This window comes from Pteropus alecto, unplaced genomic scaffold (genome assembly GCF_000325575.1).
Source record: "Pteropus alecto unplaced genomic scaffold, ASM32557v1 scaffold22, whole genome shotgun sequence".
Classification (NCBI taxonomy): domain Eukaryota; kingdom Metazoa; phylum Chordata; class Mammalia; order Chiroptera; family Pteropodidae; genus Pteropus; species Pteropus alecto.
This window is the reverse complement of record NW_006434839.1, coordinates 481,824-489,648: the sequence shown is the minus strand read 5'-3', so window position 1 is coordinate 489,648 and position 7,825 is coordinate 481,824. Positions and strand designations below refer to the sequence as shown.

Below are 7,825 nucleotides of genomic sequence, written 5' to 3'. Positions count from 1 at the left end.
TCCGAGGCCTTGTCTCCTCCCCACTCCTTCCGAGATGGTTTCCTCTAGGGAACTTGGCTGGGGGCTGTGTCGCAGTCTATAAAATAAACTCACCGCCTTCTCTGTGTTCTGTTGTGTCTTCCCTTCAAAACTGCTCGCAGAGGAGCCCTAGAGTACCCAGAATTGCTAGAACTTTGTTCTTTCAAAGAAACTTTGCCAAAGAGAATTGACTGGTTCTCACTGCCCGTGAAGTGGAGAGAACGAACAATAGAGAAGCGTGGGTCATTCTCACAGACAGAGAAAGCGGTGGCCCTAATACTCGTAGCAAATGAGCTGCCAGAACTGGACCGGCACCCGAGGATCCTACTCCTTGGCCTTCTATCTCCCACTGTCCCTCCAGGCACCCCTCAGGTCCCCGGAATGGGAGTCAGCGGCATACAGCAGTCACGGACAGAGTCTGAGGTCCCCAGAATACATGACAAAGAGTTGGGGCATTTTTCCATCGGCTCCCCTAATTACTGATCGACTGCTGCTTCCCAGAGGGTCAGCTCCCAGACACACTCTGCCCCTGCATCCCGAGAGATCCTCTAAGTGTGGAGTCGCAGGTGTCTGCGGCAAGAAGCCCCAGGGTTCCTGGCAGTGCCTTGTCCATATTCCTCGGACCCTACCATTTCTGTGTGTTGTGAACAACTCCACCCGTCATTATCGATGTGTTTTAGAAAAACTCGGATTTTCATCCATGGAGGTAAAAACCCAGGTCTTCGCTACCGTGCTTTTCTTCTGTGTCACCTTGAGTTTTACCCCGCTGCCACGCTCACACAGAACACTTCTGTTTAGCGAATGTGCGCGGCTTTTTCCCTCACACCAAGCAAGTAATTCTCCGTAACACCAGCTGGGTGTTATTCAGCTTGATTCTGATACTATGTACCCAGAGGTAGCATCAGATCCTACAGATTCAGGGATCAGACCCACAAGACTTCCCCTCTCCACTTCAGATGCCAGTGGTAAGTCCAGGTTGCCACTTGGGCTTCTGACCAACTGGCTATAAGTCAGAGATTCCCAGGGCTGCCCCTCGTCCCTCCGGATTCGATTAATTTGCTAGAGTAGCTCACAGAACTCAGGCAAACAGTTTGCTTCCGTCTCCCGATTTATTTTAAAAGGATACAGTAAAGGATACGGATGACCATCCAGGGGAAGAGATGCATGGGGCAAGGTATGTGGGGAGGGGGGCAGGGACTCCAGCCCGTCACCAGAGGGGCCAGTCTCCCACCTGTCCGGAAGCTCTCGGAACCCGGTCCTCATGGGTTTCTATGGAGCCTTTATTACAGACATGATCGATTAAATCACTGGCCATGCTGATTGACTCAACCTCCAGAAAAGGGAAAGGAGGGAAGGGGGACTGAAAGTTCCAACTCTCTAACTACCTGGGTGGTTCTCTAAGCAGCCAGCCCCCTCCATGGAGGCCTTTCCAAAGGCCATCTCATTAACCTAACAAAAGATACCTTTATCACTCATCACAGGAAAGGCCCAGGGCTTGGGGCATTGTGAGCCAGGAACACGGACTGACAAAGACAAAGAATACATATGAGGAATGTAGTTTGGTCACCTGAATGACCAAATATACATTTCTTGTAAGTCACAATATAGCAATCTGGATCTCCATGCTGGTGGGATTCTTCTAGAAACACGGAAAACCACTCTGCTCACCACACGGCAGGCTGGAAGGGCTGGGTGGAGACGGAGAACAAGCCTCGGCCAATGACTGATGGAAGCCGGCATGGATATGCCCAAGCTCTGGTGCCCCTAGGTGTAATAACTGCGTGTTTTACACCATTTGCCAGAGATGCCCCTCAGGATTAAGCTTCAGTGGTAACTGGCTTCATGTACACTTTATTTATTACACTCCCCTGAGTATATCAATATCCACACTTCCCTGCCTGCATTCCCTAAATTTTTCAAAAAGCTAAAAAATACTTTCATTCACATCTTTGTCTCAAAGTCTGCCTCTGGGGAAACACAAACTAAGATAAAGTTTTCTCGGTGCTTAAAAACAGCAATTGCTGGGGAGAGCTGGCTGAAGCACCAACAGCAACTCCTACAGACAAGAAGGGAAGAAGACGGAAACTATTGCATCATGTCAGATAGCAATGGCATTGTGTGATATGTCCTTTTTGGTGGAGCCACTTAAGCCAAGGTCACATTTATACGGGCCGTAACAGCAAATCGAAACAAAACATTAAAATTTTAGTCATGTGTCAGGGTTAGAAATGGGGTGACAGTTTTAAAAGGAGATATTTTGAAGAAAAGCTACATAAAACGAGGAGCCAAATGGTTACCCAAAATGCATCCATTAGAAAGGTCCACAGTCACAGAAACAAAGTATCTGCAACACCAGCCACATGGGTCCAAGGCAGGATTCTGGCTCTGGAGTGGGAAACCGGAGGACCAGGAGAAGGTGACCTCAATGCTGTAAAACTGCCAGACAGGGAGGGGTGGCCGTGGAGAGAAGAGAGATTCCTGGTTCAAGCTGAACCTCCAAATCCAAATTGTAAAACACACACAGAAAGTAATCTTCGTGTATAAAGTTTCGGTTAAGCAAGATAAATAAGCTCTAGAGATCTGCTCTTCAAATTATGCCTCTGGTCAACAATACTGTATTGTACACTTAAAAATGTGTTAAGAGGGCAGATCTCATGTTAAGTGTTCTTGTCATGGTAAAATTTTAAAAAATTAAAGAAATATTAAACTAATAGAGGTCTTAAAAGAGGCAGAAATGAAACAATAAAAATTTTCACTTTGTAGTCCAACTTCTGCCAACGTCTTCTTTAGTAGTATATGAGATGCATCTCTAAAAACCCAGCTGGCTTTCCCCGATAGTTTCTAAAACTAGCAGGACTAATACCTCTTTTCGAAGGACAGTAGCCAGGGAACTTACTGCAAAAACAGAGTGCACTCATTAGTAAGTGGCTCAGAATCCCTGTCTCCTTCCAGCCTTGGATGGTAGTAGAGAAGTAAACAATTCCTGCCAGCTCTACCCACCAATAGTGCAAGGCTCATGCTGTGGCGTAAGATTTGCGTGAAGCCTTCAGGCCACCAGCTGGTGAGAATAGTGGGGAGAATGAGAAATTATAGCACAGGTGAAAAGTATATAGGAACTAGAGGCTGAGCCGTCGTGCCAGAGAGGGATCTGAACGTCCTGTTACAGTATGCCATCATTTTTTTATGTGGTGTAAATCTACACCTACTTATTTGTTTTATTACTTAAACTTTTGGCATAATGAGCTCAAGAAAATAAAGTGTATGATAATGAAAAATTAAGTACTAAGTTTTCATTTTTCACGAAAGTTGACAATGACTATGTTATTACTCTTTATCGTGGGGGCTATGATCATATCACTAACCACATAAAAAACCTAGGCTTAAATCTTCTGCAGAGGCATCAGCATCTACTTCAAAAGTTAGGCGTTACTTTAAAAAGACTATACCCAAAGATGACACTAATGTATATCTGTATAAAGTGAATCATATTCATCCCTCTCAACAGAACATGACCTTGCATTTTGGTCAAATACCCTTAGCTAGATTAATTAAGAAAAAAGAGAGAAGACCAAATAAAATCTAAAATGAACAAAGATACATTAAAATGTTGCCACAGAAATAAAAAGGGTAAAAGACTGCCATTAACAATTATATGCCAACAAATTAGATTACCTAGGAACAAATGGTTAATTCCTAGAACCATACGATCTACCGAGACTGGATCATGAAGAAATGGAAAATATGAACAGACCAATAATAAGTGAGGAGATTTATTTTATTTTTTCAGGTGAGGCAACCTTTGGTTGACTTCACAGATTGCAAGGACCTTGTCACCTTACAATCCCTTATTTTTTATTTTTTACGCCTACAACACCTAGTCTTCCTAGGTGGTCTCCTATCCAAGTACTAACCAGGCCCGACGCTGCTTAGCTTGCGAGATCAGACGGGATCAGGCTTGTTCAGGGTGGCATGGCCGTAGACACAAGTGAGGAGATTTAAACAAGTAATCAAAAACCTCCCAACAACAGGAACAAAAAAGCGTGGAACCATTTGGCTCCACTAGTAAATTTAAAGAATTAACACCAATGCTTCTCGAACTTCCCAAAACTTAGAAGAGGGGGGAACACTTCCAAACTCACTTTATGAGGCCAGTGTTACCCCAATAAAGTCAGACAAAGACACTATAAAGAACAGAAAAGGATAGGTCAATATCGCTGATGAACATAGATACAAAAATCCTCAATAAAACACTAGCGAACCATATTCAACAGCACATTAATAGGGTTACACACCACAATCTAATGGATTCAGACCTAGGATGCAAGGATGGTTCAACATAAGCAGATCAAAGGGATACATCGCATTAACAGAATGAAGGCTAAAAATCACATGATCATCTTAAGAGATGGAGGAAAAGCATTTGACAAAATTCGACACTCCTTCATGATAAAAACACTCTACAAACTAGGTATAGAAGAAGCATATCTCAACATAATAACACCATATATGACAAGCTTACAGCTAACATCACACTCAATGGTAAAAAAAAAAAAAAAAAAGAAAGTTTTTCCTCTAAGATCAGCAGCAATACAAAGATGTTCACACTTGCCACTTCTGTTCAGTGTAATACTGCAAGTCCTACCTAGAGTAATTAGGCAAGAAATAAAAGGCATCCAAGTTAAAAAGGAAGTAAAATTCCACAGTTTACATTTTTAATTTCAAGTTCTTTGTGCGTGTACCAAGACGGAATTGAAAGCTATTAATGTATTGGGTCCATTAGTGGAAAACAAAATTCTCAATAATAATCTCAGTTTTATCAGAGTCTTTCAAATAGAAAACTGAGTCGATTCAAATAACGATTAGGTTGTGTTCATCCAATTCATGAAATAAAAATACAGCTCTTGAAAGTTCTTTCTCTCGAAAATGAAATAGCTGACATTCTGGTAGGGGCTGCTGAAACTCACTTAAAAAGGTAAACATTGAAGATAAAAATTATTTGTTTGGTAGTTAATAATATAAACAGATTTTAATGGAGCATAGTGTCACATTAAAAACTAATATTCTCACTAAATCATCTATGAAATGGAAAGATAATTGGAATTGTTTATGGTACAAACATAATCCAAATAGCATTCAAACAAGCTGAGATACTTTACCAATCAAAATAGAAGCGGTAGTTGACACGCTTTGCAAATATTTTTATATAAGCAGAATAATTAACCTTCAAAATTTGTACGATTAATCTCATTGTATTGGATACCAAAAAATACTTCAGCACGTCAATACACAATTTATCCCTTTGCTCCTTCTCATCAGTTATATTTTAGATATCTGAATATCTGAAGAACTACTTTATAAATGAACCTAAGTGGCTGACAATTATATTGAATGTTTTGGTAAATAATATCTGTAAGTTTTCATTACTTTTGTAGAAAATCAGAGGGAAATATATGTCAAAGAAATAAACGAATGGAACAAAAAATGTTTGTTTTTAAAGCTTTTAGTAAATTACAATGATTGAAACACAGCTTATAATTAGGAAAACACTGACGTTTATCTCTACAAAACTAGGGAATAAAGTAAACAAAATAATTCATGAGTGTTCAGTGATATAAAAGATATCATTTTAACATTTAAAAATTATGTTTTGGAATACCTCAACTTTTAGAAAGAATACTTTGATAGAACAATTATTTCTGATTGGATAAATGTATATTCTGTATTACAAAATTGAGAACTAGAATTATTCAGGATTTAAAGTCACTGAAACATTCAAAAGAATCATGGACAAAAAATGTATTTGAATTTATCTTACAAAACATTTTGAAGAAAGTTTTTCTAAATGGAAGCTAAAATATTTACATAATTCAATATCAATAAAGTTAGGATTGGGACTATCCTTCATTTAACAGAATTTGCTCAGCATTATCTCAACACCTATAAAGACTGTATTCTTAACAGTCAGAGAATAGTCAATTGAAGGAATCAATAATTTCAAATACATTAAATAAAAAATGCGAATATCACTGCAGAAAATCTCACGAATATAAGAGCGATAAAAAGAGATATTTAAAAATACATTATTCACAAAAATACCAGAGACCTGGTATTGGAAATAAATATGACGAACAAGCTCATTTAAGTACATGAATATGCAACAGGAAAATTGTCCATTATCCTTACTGCTCAATTAATCAGCATGAGGAAGTACCTTTTATTTTGCTTTAGAGATCAAGGGTATGTGGCTTTTAAAAATGTTTTTTTAAAAAATACTTTCTGAATATCTTTTTTGTCAGTCTAACAGCAAATAAAAATTTTTCAGCCAATAAATTAATATTGAAATAATTATATATTTAATCGTCATAGCACCTTTCTTAACTTGCAAAAGTGTCTCATTTGCATGCTAAATTACATGGTTACCCTACATGGAATATAGAATAAGGAGGTAAAAATATTCAAACTTGAAATAAAAAGAAAGAGAAACTGGGTCTAATTGGAATTCTAGGTAAAGAGAATGGAGGAAAAGTTCAAAGACAGTATTTAAAGATATTGTTCCTGAAATTTTCCCAGTTTTAAAATACATACAAAATATCATATCTAGAGCTCCTTTTGAAAGCCAATCAGGGCAAATTAAAAACTAATAACTATAAAAGTCCAAACGAGGCACATAGTAGAAAAATTGCAGAAAAATCAAAGAAAAACAGATAATCTTAAAACTTACTAAAGATACAATAAAAAAGAGAACTAACTAAAGAATGACAGTGTATTCCACATCGACAATAATAAATACCAGAAAGAAGAGACTAACAAATCCAAATACCAAAATGCTAAGAGAAAAGAGCTGTCAAACTGTTACCCAGTCAAATTCTCAATAAAATAGGAAGAAAATAAAAATATATTCAGACATCCAAAAACTAAGAGAACCCCACTTATATAGAAATAGTTTTCCAAAGATTAATAACTGCTAAAAGTCTTCTGTTTTTTAATTCCCCTTCACATTTTCAACCATTCCCCCACCTCCCACTACCTTGGCGACCATCATTTTGTTTTCTGTATCTATGGGTCTGCTTCTGTTTCGTTTTGTTCTGTTTATTCATTTCTATGGATGGACATCTAGGTTGCTTCCATATCTTGGCTATTGTAAATAATTCTGCAATAAACATAGGGGTGCATATATCTTTTCAAATCAGTGTTTTTGTTCCCTTACCCAGAAATGGAATTGTTGGCATATGGCAGTTCTATTTTTAATTTTTTGAAGAATCACCATACTATTTTCCATAGTGGCTGCACCAATTTATAATCCCACCACCAAAGGTTGCATTTTTCTCCACATCCTCACCAACATTTGTCGACTTTTTGATGATAGTCTTTCTGATTGGTATAAGGTGGCATCTCACTGTGGTTTTGATTCCCATTTCCTCTATGATTAGTGATGGTGAGCATCTTTTCATGTATCTGTTGGGCATCTGTATGTATTCTTTGGAGAAATGTCTACTCAGGTGCTCTGCCTATTTTTGATATTTCGGGGGGTTCTTTATGTTGAGTTGTATGAATCCCTCATATATTTTGGATATGAACCCCTTATCGGATATATCTTTTGTGAATATCTTCACCCATTCAGTATGTTGTCCTTTCGGTTTGTTGATAGCTTCCTTCACTGTGCAGAAACTTTTTAGTTTAATGTAGTCCAACTTATTTATTTTTAATATTATTGGCCTTGTCTGAAGAGACATATCCAAGAAGATATTGCTAAAACTAATGTCAAAGTGTTTACTGCCCATTTTCTTCTAGGAGTTTTATGGTTTTG

General features: G+C 38.1%; 1 pseudogene; it reads right to left on the bottom strand.

The window, feature by feature from the left end:
* Positions 1–3,880: 3,880 nt before the first annotated feature.
* LOC112478749 lies at positions 3,881–3,999 on the bottom strand (annotated as a pseudogene).
* Between the last annotated feature and the right edge of the window lie 3,826 nt (positions 4,000–7,825).